The sequence below is a fragment of the Arvicanthis niloticus genome, chromosome 10 (genome assembly GCF_011762505.2).
Source record: "Arvicanthis niloticus isolate mArvNil1 chromosome 10, mArvNil1.pat.X, whole genome shotgun sequence".
NCBI lineage: Eukaryota > Metazoa > Chordata > Mammalia > Rodentia > Muridae > Arvicanthis > Arvicanthis niloticus.
In genome coordinates, this window is record NC_047667.1 from 76,692,862 (window position 1) to 76,715,041 (window position 22,180).

The 22,180-nt window shown below is 35.2% G+C and overlaps 1 pseudogene; it reads left to right on the forward strand.

Moving 5' to 3' along the window:
* The first annotated feature begins 2,584 nt into the window (after window positions 1-2,584).
* LOC117716387 (uncharacterized) lies at window positions 2,585-21,813 on the forward strand (annotated as a pseudogene).
* Window positions 21,814-22,180: the final 367 nt, after the last annotated feature.

The following is a 22,180-nucleotide window of genomic DNA, read 5'->3' on the forward strand; positions in this document are numbered from 1 at the left end:
TTTAGTAGTGCTCAGGTCTTCATTCATGCCAAACACAAACCCTTCCCAATGAGTCATATCCAGTGCCACACAGCAATTTATTCTTTTGAAAAAAAAAAAAAAAACTACTTTATCAGTATCTACTTAATTAAATTTGTAAAAGACAAAACCCTTAGAGTTTTAGAATGTGTAACATTTAGTGTTTCATAAGTCTCGTAGTTCAGTTTGACTACTGATCATTTTCCTCTCCTGGAAGCTTGAATGTTTACTTCCAGTATCATACAATTATATTATAATTAATTATAACTATATATACATATCATATATGAGTACATATTTGTACACTATATATGTTATGTACATTATATAATGTGTATAAAACATATAATGTATTACACATATATATGTATATACAATGTAATATTCGGTAGCTATATAATACTGTGATGGCTTTTAACATTGTCAAAAGTTCTTTTTGTTTTTTTTGCCTTCCTCTAACCTTCCTTTCCTCTTCTTTCTACTGATTCTTCAGGACCTCTTTCCTTGAACAGGGTCTAGAGCAATAAAGAATGAATATAGATTTTAGTGAATAATGACTCAGAAATATCTTAGGGGAGGTGCTAGACACTTGAAGGTTTGGGAGTGGTCCAGCAACTGAGCTTTTTAGGTTCATTATAATCTAAGGTTCTGAATTGTTGAGAGTCACTACTAGAACAGAAGATCTGCCTGGAAGAGGCTGAAAAAAGACATTCTCCAAACTGGTGAGCTACCAGCAGGCTATACCATATTCTCAGGCTTTTGTGAGTTATCACCCATGCTGGGTTGGGCTTTGGTGTTAGAGTTGTCTTTGAATCATCCCTGCCTTTGTGTGTAACCTCTTACAACTATTTCTGCAATTAAGCCTAATAAAGCATTGGTCGATACATCACACTTTGATGGTACCATTAACTTGATCTGTTCTCTGTATCCTATTGAATAAGTAGATGTTTGCTCATGTCTCTATGGAATAGTGTCATAAAATAGGTGATAGGAAAAATGCAGGGGTGATAGTGGCAGACTGTATGTGGGCTTGTGTCAAGGTGTACATACCCCTATAAAATTATGACAAAAAGCATATCTTGTAGAAGAGGTTTACTGGGGGAGGGGGAAGTAAAATCCCATCTTGGTGTGGAGACAGGAGGAGAGATAAAGGTGGATAAGCAGACAGAAAAATAAGAAATAAAAGGGAAAGGTTGACAGATAAAGAATAAGAAAGGTAAGAGATGAGACAGACCTAGAGAGATCTGGGTTTGCTAGAAGACATTTTATGTGCAGCAATTAGCACACCTGGTAGACCTGGTGGTGGCTGATGATACTGTAAGGTGCTGCTATATCTATGAAGGTAGACCATCAGGAATGTCTGTTTGATAAAAATTACTGCCTTGAGAAACAACTTAGCATTCTGCTAGTTGAAGTGTAGTCCTATGCATGGATTCTCCTATTGTTAAGGTACTCTTAAAAAGTTGTAAATTTCTTTCTGAGAGGAATTCCACTTTCTCAGAGTCCATTGTTTCAAGATTCTGACGGCCAATAGTAGGGGCACAAGTGAGTGCCTCTGTAGACCTGCCAGGTCCAATGCAGTCAAATTGAGAAAGATTACCAATTGGATCCATGTGATCAATCAGTAAAAATGAAGGTAAAAACTGGCTGGGGAGCTCAGGGTTCCTCATGCCACACTGTGTGTAGTCGGCTGGGAATGCCCTGGGTTCCTCCAGCTGGAAGTTAGGCCCAGCTGCTCATTAACTAAAGGCCTCTCCAGGCTTTCTCATGGTGTGGTCCCCAACACACAAAAAAGTCCTTGGGTTTCCAAAACAGGTTTATTGGCATGGCAGATGGTGGATGGATCTGGATGCACACCCCATAAAACCCAGGGTGGACCTGAGTTAAATAGGGAGGGGCAGATGGAGGAGGGACTGGGGAGGAATGCTTAATTGGCTCCACCCTCTGGCCTTCAGGTACCTTGTTATTATGTAAATCTCTCTAGGGCCTGGGGCCTGTTTCATGCCCTCCACCTGTGTAAGTGACTGAAGGGTTAAGGTGGAATGGAGATTAGACATCATGACAGGAGCCTGGTTTCTGGGGGCATGGCAGAACCTACAACCCAAGAACCAGGATACCCTTCCATGGCCTGACATAAAAACACTTTGAGAATCTATCCAACCCAACCACCATCTGGCTATAAAATGGGAATGGCTTCAGGCAAATTTGGTTCAGGCAAACAGTGAGGGAAATAATTGTAATGGACTGTGTAACAAGAGAGATGGGGCAAAAATGTTTATTCTGCTCTGCAGAATTTTGCTTTTTAGATTTATAACTTTAGTTTATTTTCTCAGTTTATTTTGGGTGTCTTCACTAAAAGTTAATTATATTTGAAGTAAACTCTTAGTTAACAATCAGATTCTATAATCAAGTAATAACTCTATGAATGAAAGTCTTTCTTAATGGATGAGCTTTTTAGAAAGAAGCTTGCACATTGTTTATGATGCTTTGGACCTCTATGTCTACAGCTTCCCTGGATAAGTGTACTAGGGAATACAATATTTAAAAGTAACTTCAGGGCTCCGACATGCCCAAGATGATAGGCGAGGCGGCCACAACATCTGCACCAACACCAACATCAGGGGTGATAGGACCAGCAGAATCCAGTGACACAGGAAGACCTCCTAGGCCAGTGGCATGGGTTACTTCCAGTCTGAGCCAGTGCCATGAGCAGACTTTGGGCACTAGCTTCACACCCAGTCCCACAATACACAGAGGAGGCTCTCTTCAGGTGCTCTAACATGCCCAGGATCACAGGATCTCAGGAGGTTTGTCACACTAGTATTTCAGAATCCCAGAGGCAGCTTGACTCCTAGTAGCTCTGACACACACAGAATCTCAGGATCACAGTATCCCTGAATCACAGGGACTCAGAGAAAGCTAGACTCTGAGGACAGTACCCAGTTAATTCTAGGAAGACAAAATTATGCTTATACCAAAACTATACAAAGACCCAACAAAGCAAGAGTACTTCAGACCAGTTTCTTTTAGAACATCCATGCAAAAATATTCAATAAAATTATGCAAGCCGAATCCAAGGACAGATCAATACAGTAATTCAATACAATGAAGTAGGCTTCACCCCAGAGATGCAGGGATGGTTTAATTTAAGAAAATCCAACAATGTACTCAACTGCGTAAACAAACTCAAGGAAATAAAAGACATGATCATTTCATTAGAGCCTGAAAAATCATTTGACAAAATTCAACAGTCCTTCATATTAAAAGTCTTGTAAAGATTAAGAATTCAAGGTCCATACCTAAACATAGTAAAAGAAATATATACCAAATGAGTAGCCAACATCAAGTTAATTAGAGAGAAACTTGAAGCAATCTCTTTAAAATCAGGGACTAGACCTAGATGGTCTGCTCCTGTGGAGATAACATATCCTGAATCATCCTAGAGGAAGCACTACAATCAGAGCAGAGGGTAAGAACTCTCACTACAACACTGTGCCCCAGACCTGTAACTGGAAGCCTAGGGCACTCAGTACTCATCACCCACCCAAATTTTATGCCTCTGAAATTCCACTCTTCCTTTTGTCACCTGGTCTTTTTGGCTGGTGCAGAATGTAAGGCCCCCATGAATGGAGGACCTCATCCAAGCCTCAGGAATTCAAGGCCACCCCAATAACTGCAAGACACCAAACTTGATGTAATCAGCAAGAGGCATATTTTAATCAGTATACTGAGGTCAAGACCTGTAGCCCACACAGGGGCAATGGGCTCTGACCCTGGAGCTTTGGAGACAGAGAGAATTTAAATTCCAAAACCACAACTCAGGGTGGGAACCACAACCCAGGGGGAGTAAGGAAGGGCTATTGGAGAGCACCTGTGGAAAGTCCCAGCCCATTATTCAGTTTGTGACAGGGTACAAGGAACAGGATATTCTCTAAGAGCCTATAGGTAATCAGCCAAGTTCCTGGTCTCCAGGATGTACGGGCATGCTGAGAACTCCCAACTCAAACTCTCCTGGTATCCAGGGTGCACAGGAACGCTAACTTGAACTCTCAGCTCAAACCCTATTCAATCTATCTTATGGTCAGGTTTTAGTTCCTTGTACCCATAGCAATTGGTCACGCTGTCTTGAACTCCCATCTCTGAACTCTATTCAATCTATCATCTATTTTGTCTTGTGGATAGCTAGTTTCCTAGGACACAGAATGTAGAACAAGTTTATCTGCACTCTTGACTCCATCTGTGGAAGGTTTAAAAATTTTTAACTCTTTCACAGACACCTAGCTGGTTTGCTCCCATGAAGACATCATATCCTGAACCATCTTATTGAACAGCTGCACTCAGAGAAGCAGAGGAACCACTGAACTCAGAAAACCAGGATTTCAGGATCCCAGAGGCAGCCTGAGTTCTTGGATGATAGATAGATAGATAGATAGATAGATAGATAGATAGATAGACAGACAGACAGATTAGGGACACAAATTAATGATACAGATGAATTGTGTTCACATAGAAAGTTTAGTAGTATCAAGACCAGATGATAGTGTTAGGAGCCATGCTGCGTTTGCTGAAGTAGCTATATGCTCGCCATTAGAAGATGGCGCTGGCTTCCTGTTCCTGGTTCTTCTTGGCCTTGGTGTCTGCAGCTGTGCGCACGCATAGGTGCGAATTTTCCCGCTGATAGTATTATCAGTGGATATGTAAATGAGACCCCAGTCTGTAAGCCAATGAGGACAGATCATGTCTCTTTGATAGTATATAAGTCAGTACATTCTGGGGCTTGGGGTCCTTCCTTTGTTCTCCATCTTGCATCCTTCTAACTAAAAGAGCTGTAACAATAAAAGACGCTGTCAGAAGAATCTTGAATGTGGCGTGCTCCTTATCGGCGAGGTAGCGTGCCGCATGATAGTATACTTTCTTAAAATCTTGGGATTCAAAGTGACTACTTGCAAAGATTTACATATAATTTATAGGAACTGGTAAATTATCAGGAATAAGAAAATGTGTCCAGTGGATTACCCATGTGAGAACTGAATGAAAAAATGGAAATATGGGAATTTATATGACTGACATAACCATAAATGTATAGGAAAGGTATCTTTCACAACACAGGTGTATGTAAATTAATATTCCTGAAATTCTCAGGACAGCAACTGAGGAAATTAAATCTGATATCGTAGTTCCTGTTTGGAAAGTTATTGATAATGTTGATGGAGAAAAATCACAAACTATGCCCCTGTTCTAGAAACAAGACATGAAATGTATCTAATTTCTGAATTTATAAAAGAGGACACTGCTGACATACCCTTGCCTTGAAAATGTCTATCCAACTGACCAGTATAGCAAAAACAGTGTCCCTAAACAAAATAAAAATTTCAGGCACTTCAACAACTAGTAAAAGAATAGCTGTAGGTTCAACATCTAGAAGAGTCTACAAGTCCCATGGAATCCCTGAGTTTGCTGTAAAAAAGAAATCAGGAAAATAGAGGCTGATAACAGATATGAGAGCAGTTAATTCAACCAAAGGAACACTTATTTCCATGTATTTCCTTTAACACCTTTCTTACAAAGATCCTAGCCTATAATAAAAACTGACTTTGAGGATTGCTTTTTCACAATACCCTTGCAGGAGCAGGATAGGTAAAGCCTTGCTTTCTCAATACCTACTCTGAAAAATATTCATCCACTAAAGGGATAACACTGGAAGTTATTTTCACAGCACATGTTAAATAGTTCAACTATATGTCAATATTTTGTGCAAAAAACATTAAAATAATTTATAAGCAATTCCCTCAGTCTATTATTTATCATTATATGTATGACATTTGTTGGTTAATTCAGAAATATTTGTTTTAGAAAATATGCTTAAGGTAACACAAACAATTCTGCCATGCTCCAAAAGGAGACCAATACAAAGAGGAAATTCACTTAGGTATTTGGATTTTAATATAAAACACCATAAAATTTGGCCACAAAAGGTACAGATTCATAGGGACCAAGAGAAAGCACTTAATAATTTTCAAAAATAAATGGCTGATATTAAGTAACAGAGGCCTACAATTGGATTAGGTGCACATGAGTTAAACAATTTGTGTCAAATATTAAAAGAGATTTAAATTTAAATATTCCAAGCTGTCTAACAGATTACACAAAAAATAGTTATTTCTTGCATACTACAAGATACATATGTGAATTGAATTTGTCTTAAAATTCCTCTTATTTTGCTCATTTTGCCTTCAATTCATTTTGCTACTGGACTCACTTTACAAAGAGAAGAAAGTATTATAGAATTGTTTTTTGTAGCTATAAACAAAGTAAAACAATTAAGACATATACAAAAAAAAAGGTTTCTGAGTTAATTATAAAAGGTGGAATAAAATGATTCCAATTATCAGGAACAGCTCTAGCCAAAATTATAGCACATATTAAAAATGTTGACATTATGTAATTACAGGTGATCAGAAAAGATTGGCAAAGAGCATGATGTAACTACATGGCGAACATAAGAAATATATAAAAAGCAATTGTGTTCAGTTTATAAAAGAACTGATTAAATTACTTCTTACATCATAAAAAGAACAATTATTTCAAAAATTGATGAAATATTTTTTTGTTTGATGTTATTTAATTCTCTTCACTGAGAATAGGTTTCTTTAGGTAGTCCTTGAAATCATGTATCTTGCTCTATAGACCAGGCTAGCCAGGGATCCACATACCTCTGCCTCCCATGTGCTGTGATTAAAGCAGTGACTATAACAACTGACTCAACAAAGTGATTCAATGTTGTTATAATGAATACAAAGTTCAATAAATTATGCCAGCATTCCATAAGTATTGAATTTACATTTTCTTTCAGTTGACTTTGCAAAGTTACCATGTTACAGCCAGAATGACCTTTCAACAGAATTCTCTTGTAGAGTCCAGAATCCATAAGCAAAAAATAATTTTGGACCCTTAATTCAAAGCAAATAAAAGGAACTCATTTCAGTTCAAAAACTTTCTGGTAATAACTTTGAAAGGAAGGTTCATATTAGGCAATCAGCATCCATGGGAAATTTTACAAACTTTTTGAGGAAATCTAACCTACCAGACACTGAAAACTCTAACCTGAGACCACAGAGCTATGACAAGGTGCCATTTGACCCATCATTGACCAGGACTGACACAATAAACATGAACTGCTCTGATTCACATGGCCTTGATTTTCAATGCAACAACAGAGTAATTGGGAAATACATGCATAATAGTGCATGTTAACCTCTCCTTCAGCTTATGGTTTAACACTGTAGGTGCTTATGATTCCTTGTGTGATGGCTATCATTGGTTGTCAATTTGATGACATCAGGAAAAAACTACAATCAAGAGTGTGAGACCATACCTGCTTGGTGTGTTTGGTTGAATCCACCTCTGGTCTGGAACATTGAGCTAGGAAAACAAATACCTTAATCTGATCTTGTGGGAAGACACACCCTTAATCTGGGCCACATCTTCTGCTGGAAACGTCTATAAGGATGGGAAAGAAGGCATGTTTTTTATCTATGTGTCCTTGGCTTGCTACCATGTTCATTCTTGAACTTTGTTTATAGAGTAACTCTTCAGTATTCTAGTGAATATTCATCTTTTTGGACTCACCAATGACTCTTTTTTGACTTTCTGTTTACAGCCAGTGATTGTTATATTACCTGAATAGCAGTCTATCTATCAGGTCAAGAAAAACTCTTTCTATATAAGTAGATTAATTTCATATGTATTATTACTTTAGAGAATCCTAAAACAATATGGATTTTGGTGCCAGCATCAGAATATTGATCTGAGACACCTAGCCATGGTATTTTAGGCAGAATTGTGGAAGAGCTTTGAGACTTTGAGCTAGAAAACCTGCTTAACTTTTGAGATCTCAATGAGTTGTCCTGTAGGAGCTTGAACTCTAAGAATGTTGAGAACAGTATAGACAATGGAGGTCTAGCTTGTTAAGTTTCAGTGAGAAATACAAACTCCATCAGGCTGTTTGAGTGACAAATTTGTGGTGGCAGATTAGTGTGGCTGAAGAATCAACTATGACTAATAAGAAACTAGCATCTTTGACAAGAAATGTTCTGGGAAGTATTACTTAAAAGTCAAAACACAAAATCTCTCTTCCAGAGGTGGGTAAGAGCATAGCTCATGTTGGGCACTGAAATTTGTAGTGTGTGATTCATCTAGACAATACTCATTTTGAAGACATGAAAGGAACATGTAGGGCAGCTGAGGCTTGGCAACTTGTGGCAGGGTTGGAATCTCTGAAGGGAGCTCATGAGAGACTGCTGGTGAAGGTGCAACACAACTGTAGCAAGGGATGTCAGAATTTGAATAATGCCAGTAACATGGGATGACCACCAAGAACCCCAGCATCAGTGGAGTGGAATTAGCTTCTGTATAGTAGGTATAGGTTGGCATGTATGCTGCAGAGGGAAGAGCCAGAGAAATGACCCAAGAACTTTAGAGGAATCCAGAAGGTATTGAGTGATTCCCAGATAACTCTGCATGTTATTTATACATGTTGGAGGCTGATGTTGCTTTGTTTTTATGGTGACTCACTAAGTAAGAAAATTTTTAGCTTAACTTTGATTTTTAATGGAGCCCAACATTGAGGGAATTTGATCATTTAAGTGACATTGGATATGTAAAGACAGTGGACTTTTAATATATTTGTATTTGTAAAGACTGTGGAACATTAAAAGTTTCATTTTTATTTTGTGATGTAAATATTAACATGACATCTTAGGGATAAATGAACGAGAACACCATTTTTTAACTGGAGAGGGATGATTTTGTGTGTCAAAATGTGTCAGTTATCCTAGTTAGACTTCTGTCAACTTTACACAAGCTAGATTAACCTGAAAGGAAGGAACCTCAATTGAGAAAATGCTTCCAAAATATTAGGCTGCCCACAAGCCTGTAAGACATTTTTAAAATTCTTGATGTATGTGTGATAGTCATATACATTAGAGGTCATACAGTCCCTGGGCTTGTGGTCCTGCCTTATACAGGTAAGCAGTCTGAACAAGCCAGTAAGCAGCTTTGCTCCATAACCTATGTATGCTTGAGTTATAGCCCTCATTGCTTTAGAAGGTGAATGGTTATATGAAACTGTGAGTGAAGTGTCCTAAGTTAAGAATAAAAGGTTAAGAGGCAGGTGAAGCATCCCAGCTCCAAAGATCAGAAAATATTTTCTATGAAATCAGAGAAAAATTTTATCCAGCTTAAAGAAAGATACGCTTATAAACACACAAGAAGTTTATAAAACACCAACTACATTGGACCAGGAAAGAAAATCCCCTTGCTACATGATATTCAAGACCCACAAGTTACAGAACAGAGAAAGAATATGAAAAGTTGCAAGGGGAAAAGGCCCCATAATATACAAAAGCTGACCTATCAGAATCACACCCAACTTTGAGAAAAAGACTTGTAAAACCAGAAGAGCTTGGACAAATGTCTTATAGCATCTAAGAAACAAAAGATGCCAACTTATACTACTCTTCACATACAAACCTCTCAATCATCATAGATGGAGAGAACAAGATACTCCAAGACAAAACCAAATTTATACCATATTTATCTACAATTGAACACTACAGAAAATACTTGTAGGAAAACTCCAACAAAGAAGGTTAAAAAAAACAAGAACAGAGAGAAAATAAATAATTCCACAGCATGCACCAACACACACACACACACACACACACACACACACACACACATACACAAACACCACCAACATTATCACAACAGGAATTGCTGGGAGGTGGTGGTGCACACCTTTAATCCCAGCACTTGGGAGGCAGAGGCAGGCGGATTTCTGAGTTCGAGGCCAGCCTGGTCTACAGAGTGAGTTCCAGGACAGCCATGACTACACAGAGAAACCCTGTCTCGAAAAGAAAAAAAACAACAACAAAACAAAACAAACAAACAAACAAAAAAAACCAAACACAACAGGAATTAAAAGTCATTGGTCATTAATATCTCACAATACTAATGACATCAATTCACCAATAAAGACACAGGCAAATAAAAATAATTTGAAAATACAACTTGAACTTTTTATAGAGTTTATATTATAGGTAATTTTAAAGCTCAAACTAATCCCTTCTTTGTCAATGTTTTCAATAAATACATTACAACTGTCTTCTATTAATCCTACCTTGATGTGATTAGTATTCATTTTATTCTAGGATGGGATCATTATCATTCTACCTTTACTCATTAATAATACCAACAATATCATGTCTCAAAAAATTAACTTGCTTCAGACAAATTCCAAGACAGCAATTATAACATGTATATATCCTGAGGAGAGAATCCCTGAGGTTTTCTCACTGTGTGTGTGTGTTATGGATAAAGTCACTGTCATTTCAAGGAACAGAACTTCATGTATATGGAAAAGTACAAAGTCAACCCATTGTTGGGTGATGGGATTGAGGATTTAAGATGATAAATCCTCCTGTGCACATATTTTGATATTCATTGTGGGTGCTGAATATAATCTACTATAGAATTCTCCTGCATAGAAGTTTTATCCAAAATATTTGTCCCCTAGAGAAACTGGTTATCCTAAATGACCCAAAGCTGCCTCCTGTGTACATATATACATAATAAACCTGTCTCTCTTCTTCTTTATGGCTCTTAACCTGTGTACAGTGTTTAACTCTATGCAATTAATCTGCTGAGCTTTCTAGACACAGTGGTTCAACATTGCAGATCATATCACTGGGATCACATCTGAATATAGCTTTTCAACAGAACCCTTCACTTTTTGCTCTCTGTCTTTTAAATATTGCCTTGAGACAACAGTCACATCTATTCATGGAAACATGCTGAAAATGACAATTTTAAGACAATATTTTTTAAAACATGAATGAAGTACCTTGAGTCTTTTAAATGAACAGTATTACTAATTTTATTAAGGTTGAAAATTTCCAGTGAATTAAGTACTAATTTTTATCAGTAAGACTTCATAAATAACATTTTATGAATGTAGACAGAAAGAAGTTTATCAAAAATGAAAACTATACTTAGAATTGTGTCTTTCACAAGTCTGTGCAGAGAGATTTTGGGACTCCAAGAGAGAACTGTATTGAAAGATAGCTGTCTGAAATCTGTCTCCAGCAGAACACAGGCAATCAGCTTGTAATGCATGATTTGACTTTGAGTTATTTATTCATTACTGCCAGTTAGCCTTTCCTGAGATTGCTTCTGAAAGCCGAGGCTAGTCCTTGGCACTTCACTCAGTTTTGGTTTCTTGATCTGTGCTGAAGAATTTTCGTTCTGTAAAATCCAAGTTGTAAATTGTTGGCCTTAATTCTGAGAAAACGGAATCTCTATTCAGAAAATACTTTCAAATAGATAAATAGATGATAAAAAGTTAGAATATACATAGATATGTAGTGGACATATAACATGTACATAAATACACTTACCTAAGTAAATATTTACATATATACATATGTAAATTATGAATGTATTTTCTGAATAATATATATATATATAATCTAGGTTTATTTCTGTGTACTTTATCCTCCATCTATAATTATATTAATATAGATATGATATAAATGTATAAGTTATATATATGTATATGTATAGGATATAGATATAGTTATAGGTTTAGGTATAGATATAGTAATGGGTAGAGTCTATGATTGGATATAGTCTATTCTAATAGTTTCAGTATTTTGGTTTTAAGGTTTATGCTTTTTAATCCATTTAGATAGATTTTGTAAAATGTTAAAACCACAGTTGTGAATTTAATTACCATATCTGGAAGGTTTTTAGTGGAGTTTTGAGGATATATATATATATATATATATTCTGAAATAGGAATACCTTGACATATATTTTTATTATAAGTATCACTTTCATTTTTTTCTTTTGCTTCTTGTACCAGATAGAATGTAGAATACAACTCTCCTCTCTTAATAACCTTTCTATGTTCTGTAGAATTACTATTCTGCGTGCTATGCAGTGGGAGGATTTTCTTTTCTGATGCTGTTTAATTGTTATTACATATTTATAGGCATGTCTTTCATTAGTTTGGGAAAGTTTTCTTCTATGATTTCATTGAAAATATTTTCTGTTGCTTGGGCTAGAACTCTTCACGTTCATCTATTCCTATGATTCTTTGGTTAAAACTTTTAATGGTATCCCAGATTTTCTGAATATAAAATGTCATGATTTTGTAAATATAATATTTTCTTTGTTTGATGTATCATAACACGTATTCTCAGTGATTAGTATTTACTGGAGGCAATTGCATAAAAAGTACTATTCAATTACTAAAAAAATGTGTTCCTATTTCACCATGTCTGCCTAAAGAACCTGTACAGTTTATGAAATAGTACATTCTGTCATCCTTAAGCTGCAATCCAGTTTTATGAAGTTTTTGCCTTTGTTTTACCATGATTCTAAATAATTTTAAGTGTAGTAAAATTTTTCTAAGACAATAGTATTTGCATTATAGTCCATATTAATCGAAAAGTACAAAGAAAATTTGAAATCTCTCTGTGAACTAGACCCTCATCTTGCATTTCTGAAATTTCTGAACCTTCACCTCATTGGCATAGAGCCTTAAAATGTGAAAATCATAGCAGAATGAACGAGAAAAAAATAAAAAACAAACCTATGTAAGATTTCAATTAATCATTGTGGCACAATTTGATTTCTTATTAGTATTTTTTGTAGATTGATAATAAATCATATGGATGAGGTTTTTTAGGTAAGCACAGTGTCTTCTTGTTGTATAGTCTATTCTTCATAGAAAGTAAATGACAAAGCATTTGGTAGAAAAAGGTCCTTTTACTATAGCACTTTTTGAGCTCTTATCATTTCAAAGTTGTAAACATGGATGATATTGTTGGAGGCTGAAGTTCAGCTGCGTTCAGTGACAGGTGAAGGTACTAGAATTGGTGCAGTGCTGTCATATTTACATGTGATAATGTTTTCGATATTTAATCCAAAGAATCAAACTCGCTTTAAAAGGAAACAGGTGAGTAAATGTAATCATGAGACTCTCTTTAAAACAACAAAGTCATAGTATTTTAGAATGGAAAATGGAAGCTAAGAATAATATCTCATTGGAGACAATAGTGAGGTAGGAATTGATTGCCTCGTTTCTTCTTGGCCACAGGCAAGTGTTTTGTTTACCTATTATCAGAAATAATTTCAGCTGGAGTTACCTCACAGACACTGACCATTATTGCAAATAAAGGCATTGTTTTTTCTTTTTTGTTTTTTTTTTTTTTTTTTAAATAAAGTACCTCAGGCAAAGGTAAAGAAAGCAAAGGGTGAATATCAATTTTAACTATATTCAGCCTCCATTTAAAATTACAATCTGTCTGTTAGTTACATAGGATTTCACTACTGCTACCTACCAAGCTCTACAGAGAAATACACCATCTTCTGGAAAAACAGAGCAGCTGAAGGCAGGAAAGGATTTTATTTTCCTTCTGCCTATGTGAGCTCATGATCTCTGGAGCAGTTTTCTGGCAGAAGGCAAAGAGTTGTGATTCCTGCTTTCCACACTTCAGTTTTATCAGTGACAGGGTAGAGGACTGGTTGCCTATCAATAAAGAGTGGCTTCTGGAAGGTGTAATTTTCATATAAACTTTTGTGAAACATTCCATTCTAAAGAAGAAAGAAAAGATGTGTTCTTCTCAGGTAAATATGTACATTGCTTTTTACATAAATAACCTCATTATTATTTTTTTATTTTTATTTGTTTTTACAGAAATAACCTCATTATTATAACATCTAAGCTTTCACTGTGCTAACTCACATTTGCAAAAAAACTTTTCATATTATTCTGTTTTAATTTAAATAAGTAATTTAACATATTATTTAATAAATAATTTAATCATATATTAAATTATGTAATAAATGTATAATAAATAAAATATATATTGTCTATTAATTTATATAATAAATACATACTAAATAATTTATATGATAAGACTGAGAGCCTATTGCCATAGGTCTCAGCTTTCCTGCTGCTGCAACTCTTTAATACAATTCTCAGCTTTTATTGACCCAAACCATGAGGTTATTTTTGTTGCTAGTATATAACTGTACATTTGCTACTGCTATGAAGCATGCTATGAATTATATAATATGTAAATATCTCTGCTTTCTCGTTGCTAGAAAACCACCATTAATTCATTTAGGAGATTTTGCCTTTTGACCAAGAAAAGTGTCAACATCCACATGTTGAGAACTGCTAGACTATTGGATCTTTGCAGAGAAGTCAAATACTCATTCTCTTAGATCATAAGTCGTCAAAAATTAATATTAGTTACTGATAACATACAATTTACATAGTTAACTAATCTTTTATTGGGTCAAATATAGAACTTAGCCAATTGACATGAGGGAAAATGGTTAATTTAATTTCAGGGTCCATTGACATTCATTGATGTGGCTATAGAGTTCTCTAAGGAGGAGTGGGAATGTCTCAATTCTGCTCAGAAGGCCTTGTACAGAGATGTCATGTTGGAGAATTACAACAACCTGGTTTCTGTGGGTAAGAATATTTTTATTTCATAACTTCAACTTCACCTCAGGAATGTCTGAAACTTATTTTAGTATTTGGATCTGCCTTTATTAATTATAGGTATTGATTAGTAACATATTTACAGCTAATATATTACCTAAATTTATCTTGATTTTACATTTAACCTAAGAATCCTTTAATATTAGTTACTTATTTTTAGGCAGTCATTACCAGTTATATGTGAATCCACTTTGCCTTCCACAGTTGTCTTTATCTGATGCTATAATTTAAAAAAGATATTCAGAGTTTGAAAAACAATTGAGTTGTGAAGAGCCTAAAACATTTTGGAAAAACATGGCTATAAAAAAGTCATTCATGCATTTTTTAACTCCCCTTCATGTTACATTATGGCACATTCCTATGAAAGTACCCAGGTGCATTCAATGGTATATTGTTATGTATATTCGAATATACAGGTGTTGCACTGTCAAAACCAAGGATAATCATCTGTCTTGAACAACAAAAAGATCCCTGCATTGTTGATCAAGAGAAAACAGAAGGAAGAGAACCAGGTAATCTGTAATGAAATAGTATGTGATGTGATAACTCTAAACCAAGGAACAATCTAGTCCTGAAATGTGGTTTTTATTTTATATTAAATCTATCTTACATAGAGATAATTCCTAAGCATTTAATTCAGAATACTGTACCAAAGAAACGTAAACCATGGCTATTATTTAATTTTTGCCTTATATTATTTGAATAGTGGTAGTTTGAAACGTAGTATACACACACACACACACACACACACACACACACACACATATATATATATATATATATATATACATATATTTTTTAAATTGGCCCAAGTGTGTAATTGCTCTCCATTGTGTTTCTTGTTCTCTATTGTATGCCCCATCTTATGATATAATCTTGCATATATTTCTTTTGTCTTCTATAAAAAACAAACAAGGATATTTGGGTCCCTAACTAGCCACATAGCTGTTCTAAATATAACAGATATACCCATATCTTAAAATTAAATTATCACATGAAATTAAGCTTGCATTGGTTGACTTTTTTCAAAGATTCTCATTCATATTGATTATTCCCATCTTCATCCATATATCTAAAAATTCCTTAAAACATAAAACAATGAAAAATTTCATGAAATCTAATAGGATCTTGTATATACAGCTTACAAATAGTAAGTCAAGATGAAATGGACTGATTCCCTGAACCCAATTTAGAAACTCTTTCCAATTTCCAATTTTATAGTTCCTCTATGTCTACTCATCACTATCCATATAATTACACTACACTAATACATTTTATAAAAATGAGCATTAGTTTCTCACTATATATGATCAACATCATGGGTTTTACAATACAGAGTGTTCACTTAAACAATACATTGTGACACACAGCAGGAACCCACTCACAGAGATGATTTTACATAAATGTAAATACACAGCAAAAAATACACACACACACACATACACACACACACATACACACACACAGGTACACAAATGTAGGCACTTAAAATATAATCAAAGAAGAAAGAAAGAAAAACTTTTAACATGAGAAGGAAGGTGGGGAAGGTGGAGTCTTACCTGGGACATGCTGGGGGAGAAGAAGGGATGGTAACTAGGATGATGTTCCTACTTCAATTGAAAATATATTTTAATTATTTAATTATTTAATTAATTTAATTATTTAATTAAACATAACTAATTTATGTTTTATCACTTTACATAAAGCTTTCTTCGTATATGAGTATTCCTCTTGTTTGATTAGGTTTGTACCAAGATATGCCATTTTATTCTGGCTATTGTGAAGGTAGTTATTTTACTTATTTTTTCTTCAGGCCATTTATCAATTGTATAAAGAAGGGCTACTGAGTTTTTCGGTTACCTTTGTAACTGTCCATTTTACTGAAGCCATTTTTAGCTGTAGGAATTATTTGATGGAGTTTCTCAGTCATTTACATATACTATTATATCATCTGTGCATTGCAATATTTTTTCTTTAATACTTTTTAAAGATTTTTAAAATCATTTTATATATTTCATCCCAAATGTTGCCACCCGGTTTCTCTTCCCAAACTTCTTCATCCCAGCCCCACACACATTTACCTCTGAGAGGGTGTCCCCCCATCGCCTGCCCCTGCACATCAAGTCTCTATAAGTTTAGGCACATACTCTCACTGAAACCAAACAAATCACTCCTCTGTTACATATGTGCCAGGGGCCTTGAACCTCCTCTTTGCTTAGTAGATTAGTGCCCCAGTCCCACAGGACACTGAATTGGGATCAGAAGACCTGGAAGAGAGAACTGGATGACAGGGTACACAAAGAACTAGCGGCTTGTTTATAGGCTGATCAAACCGCTGATTTTACATTTTCACACAGGGGTTATATACACAAAAAGGCAGGATGTGGGGAAGGGGATGATGCAGGAGCATAGGTGTTCAGGGGGAGTACAGATACTCACAGAACAGAGTGTCAGCTGGGTGAAGGTTCAGGGGACAGGTCACTATGACTCCTCCTATGATTCATTTGTTCTTATCTAAGTTGGGACTATCCACTAAGGCTAGCCAAGGTCTACGACTATCTGCAAGACTAATGACTACTTGTTCTTATCCAGGCTGGTAAATTTCCACCAAAGCTTCATGTTTACAATATCTTATAGTTATCTCTTTCAGTGTTTTTCCACAGAAACCAGAGAATTTGTGTTAGCAGGCTGACTTAGGCCTATGGCTGATTTTAGGCCTTCAGTGTATAATCAAAGCTGCCCCTGACAGCTTAGTCTCTGGAATCTCCCAGGGATCCAGATTAGTTGACATTGTTCATCTTCCTATGGGGTTGCCTTCCCTTTCCTCTCCTTTAATCCTTCCTCTGTTGCTTCCATAGGAGTCCCCAACCTCAGTCCAATGCTTGGCTATACATATCTGCTTCTATCTTAGTCAGCTGGTGGTAGAGTCTCTCAGGTGCCAGCTATGCTAGACTCCTCTCTGCAAGCACAACCTGGCAATAATAACAGTGTCAGGGTTTGGTGTCCACCGACATCCCAAGTTGATCTCTGGATATCTTTGCCTTTACTTTCTGTTCTATTTTAGTTGCAGAATTTCTTTTTGTAAGAAAAAATTCTGAGTCAAAACTTTTAAAGGTGGGTTAGTGAAACCGTTCCTCTTCTTTTAAATTCATACCATCTTAATCTTTAGTTGCCTTATTGATCGAACTAGAAATTTAAGTAGTATGCTGAGGAAACCAGGAGAGCATGGACAGCCCTATCTTGTTCTTCACTTTAGTAGACTTTTTAAAAGTTTCTCTCCATTTAATTTAAATTTGGCAATTGGCTTCTTCTTTATTGCCTTTCTTGAATTTAGCTGTATGCCTTGTATCCATGATCTCTCGAAGACTTTAATATGAACAGTTATTGGAATTTGTTAAAGTATTTTTATTGTCTATTATAATAATCTTGGTTTTCATTCATTTAGTTTGTTTATATATTGGATTACATTGATAGATTTTTATGTATTGAATGACCCCTTCGTACCTGAGATGAACCATTCTTGATTATATTGCATGATGTTTTAGATGTCTTCTTGGATTTTTGTTTGTAATTATATTAATGAGTATTTTGTATCATTGTTCATAATGGAAATTGTTCTTTTTGTTTTTTGTTTGTTTGTTTGTTTATTTGTTTTGATTTTTTTGAGACAGGATTTCTCTGTGTAGCCCTGGCTCTCCTGAACCTCATTCTGTAGACCAGGCTGGCCTCAAACTCAGAAATCCCCCTGCCTCTGCCTCCCAAGTGCTGAGATTAAAGGTGTGCACCACCACTGCTAGGCTGGAAATTGTTCTTAAATTTCCTTTGACTGTTGTATATTTGTGTGGTTTAGGTATCAGGGTCAATGTGTACTAGTAGAATGAGTTTGGCCATCTTTCTTCCATGTCTGTTTTGTGGAATCATTTGAGGAGCATGGGTATTAGCTTTTCATTGACATTATGATAGAATTCTCTGCTAAAAGCATCTAGTCATGAACTTTTTGATGCTGTTGTTGTTTCTGTTGAGAAATTTTTAATGACTGCTTCAATTTCCTATGTTACATTGTTTACCTGATCTTGAATTAACTTTGTTATGTGGAGTCTATCAAGAAAACTTTACATTTCATTTATACTTTCTAATTTTTGACACAGAGCCTTTTGAAATAAGAATTATTGATTCTTTGGATTTCCTTGAGGTCTGTTGCTATATCCATGTTTTCATTTCATTTTTCCATTCAGGATATTTTCTTTCAGATTTTTAGTTAGTTCAGCTAAGGGTTTGTCTGTCTTGTTGATTTTCTCAAAGAACCATCTCTTAGTTCCTTGATTCTTTTTCTTGTTATCTTTGTTTCTAATCTTTTGCTTTAAGCTATGAGTTTTCATTCCTGCCATCTATTCCTCTTTGGTGTCTTTGTTTCATTTTGTTCTAGTGCTTTCATGTGTGCTTTTAATTTGCTAGTATGTGATGTATCTATTTTCTTTAAGAAGGCAGTGTTATGATCTTTCCTCTTAGCATTGCTTTCAGTGTATCTCATAAATTTAAGCATACTTTGCCTTAATTTCCAGTGAATTAAAAATTCTTTAATTTCTTTATCTCTTCTTTAACTTCATGGACATCGATTTAAGAATTATTCAATTTCTATAATTTTGTATGCATTCTGTTTTTCTATTTTTGAAATCCAGGTTTAAATCATGGTGCTATAAAAATATACAAGGACTTATTTCAGTCTTCTTTTATTTAATGAGGCTTAATATATGACAAAGTATATGGTCAATTTTGGGTAAGGTTTTGTGACCTAAGAAGAGTATATATTATTTTGTGTTTGGGTGAAATGTTCTGTATATATTTGTTAGGTCCATGTGATTCATAATATCTGTTAATTTTCTGTTTTGATTATTTGTCTATTGCTGAGAGAGGGGTGCTGAAATCTCCCACTATTATTGTTTGGTGTTCCTTATATGTTTTGAGCTTTTATAAAGTTTCTTTTATGAATGTGGGTTCATTTCTGCTCTACAAATTCAGAATTGAGAGTTCACTTGGTAGATTATTACTCTTATATATATAAAGTGTTGTTCCTCATCTGATCTGAATATTTTGGTTGAATATCTTTTTAATTAGATATGCCTACTTTTGCTTGTTTCTTGTATTTATTTGATTTGAACAACTTTATATCAAGCACTTTCTTCTGATGTAGTGTTTGCCTTTTTTGCTGAGGTTTTTATTGTTTTAAACAACAAAAGGATGAATTGTGATTACACATCCATACATTTAGTCGGTTTTTTTAAATAGGAAAATTCCATCCATTTATATTGACAGATGAGGAATGCTTGTAATATCTGTTATTTTGTTAATGGTGCAGGGTACATGTGTGTGCATGTGCATGTGTATGTTTGTGTGTTTCTCTTCTTTTGCTTTTCCACATCCACATTTGGTGTGAATTATTTATTTCTTGTTTTGGGGGGTATATTTACCTTTCTAGTGCTTGAGTTATCTTCCCATTATTATTCATAAGGCTGTATTTATGGAAATTTTTTAATGTATTTGCTTTGCTTATGGATTTTTTGGTTTTCTTCATTGGTGGTAATTTACTGTTTTGGGTGATATAGTTTCTTGTCAGATATCTGTAGTATCGTATGTCTAGGCCCTTCCAGCTTACAGATTATCTGTTGAGAAGTCAGGAGTAATTCTTATAACATTGTCTTTATATGTTTTTTAAACTTTTACTCAGGCAACATTATACATTCTTTCTTCTTTACTGTATATTTCCACATATTTCAGGTCAAAAAGGAGAAGGCACTCAGAAAGCCAAAGTATTTACCCAGACACCAAATATTCAAGCTCACCAAAGCATCCATAAAAGAGACAAACCTTACAAATGTAAAGAATGTGGGACATCTTTCTCCTGTTTCTCAAGGCTTAAAGTTCACCACAGAAACCATACTGGAGACAAACCTTACAAATGTAATGAATGTGGAAGATCCTTCTCCCGTTCATCATGTCTTAGAGTTCACCACAGAATCCATACAGGAGACAAGCCTTACAAATGTAATAAGTGTGGTAAATCATTTATACAGTCCTCAGATCTTAAAATTCACTACAGAATCCATATTGGAGACAAACCTTACAAATGTAATGAATGTGGGAAATCCTTCACACGTTCTTCAAGTCTAAGAGATCACCATAGAATCCATACAGGAGACAAACCTTACAAATGTAATAAGTGTGATAAATCATTTACACGGTCCTCAAAACTTCATGTTCACTACAGAATCCATACTAGTGAGAAACCTTACAAATGTAATGAATGTGGGAAATTCTTCACCCATTCTTCACATTTAAAAGTTCACTACAGAATCCATACAGGAGAAAAACCTTACAAATGTAATAAGTGTGGTAAATCATTTACAGATTCCTCACAATTCCATGTTCACTACCGAATCCATACTGGTGAGAAACCTTACAAATGTAATGAATGTGGGAAATCCTTCACCTGTTCCTCAAAGCTTCAAGTTCACCACAGAATCCATACAGGAGACAAACCTTACCAATGTAATGAATGTGGGAGATCCTTTGCCCGTTCCTCAGGTCTTAGAGTTCACCACAGAATCCATACAGGAGACAAGCCTTACAAATGTAATGAATGTGGGAAATCCTTCACCCATTCCTCAAGTCTTAGTGTTCACCATAGAATCCATACAGGAGACAAACCTTACAAATGTAATAAGTGTGGTAAATCATTTACACGGTCCATAAATCTTAAGGATCACTACAGAATTCATACTGGAGACAAACCTTACAAATGTAATGAATGTGGGAAATCCTTCACCAGTTCTTCAAATCTTAAAGTTCACCACAGCATCCATACAGGAGACAAACCTTACAAATGTAATAAGTGTGGTAAATCATTTACACAGTCCTCACAACTTCATGTTCACTACAGAATCCATACTGGTGAGAAACCTTACAAATGTAATGAATGTGGCAAATTCTTCACCACTTCTTCAAGTCTTAGAGTTCATCACAGAATCCATACTAGAGACACACCCTACAAATAGTAAGAAGTGAAGTAAATCATTTACACAATACTCACATCTTTTCATTCACTAGAGAATCCTACTGGAGAGAAAACTTACAAATGCAATGAATGAGGAAAATTCTTCACCCATTCCTCAAATCTCAGAGTTTAACACAGAATTCATGTAGGAGACAGACCTTAGAAATGTAATTATGATAAATAATTTACATGGTTCACACATCTTCAAATTACTACAGAATCCATTCTAGAGTTCAACCCTACAAATGTAAAAGATGTGGCAAATTTTCTGTCTGGTTTTAATCTTTCTAAGGTCATCAAAGAATCCATACTTAAAAGCAATCTTATAAGTATATTGAATGCAGAAAATCCTATTCCCGCTCATCAAATTTTCAATCTCACCAGAGAATCCTTACAGGAAACAAATCTGAAAAATGTGGTAGTTGTGGACATTTATTTCAAAACTTCTCAACTCTGTAGCCTCACCCCTATAATCCATTCTGGAGACAAACCTATCAAATATAGTGAATGTTACAAATCCTTTACACTGT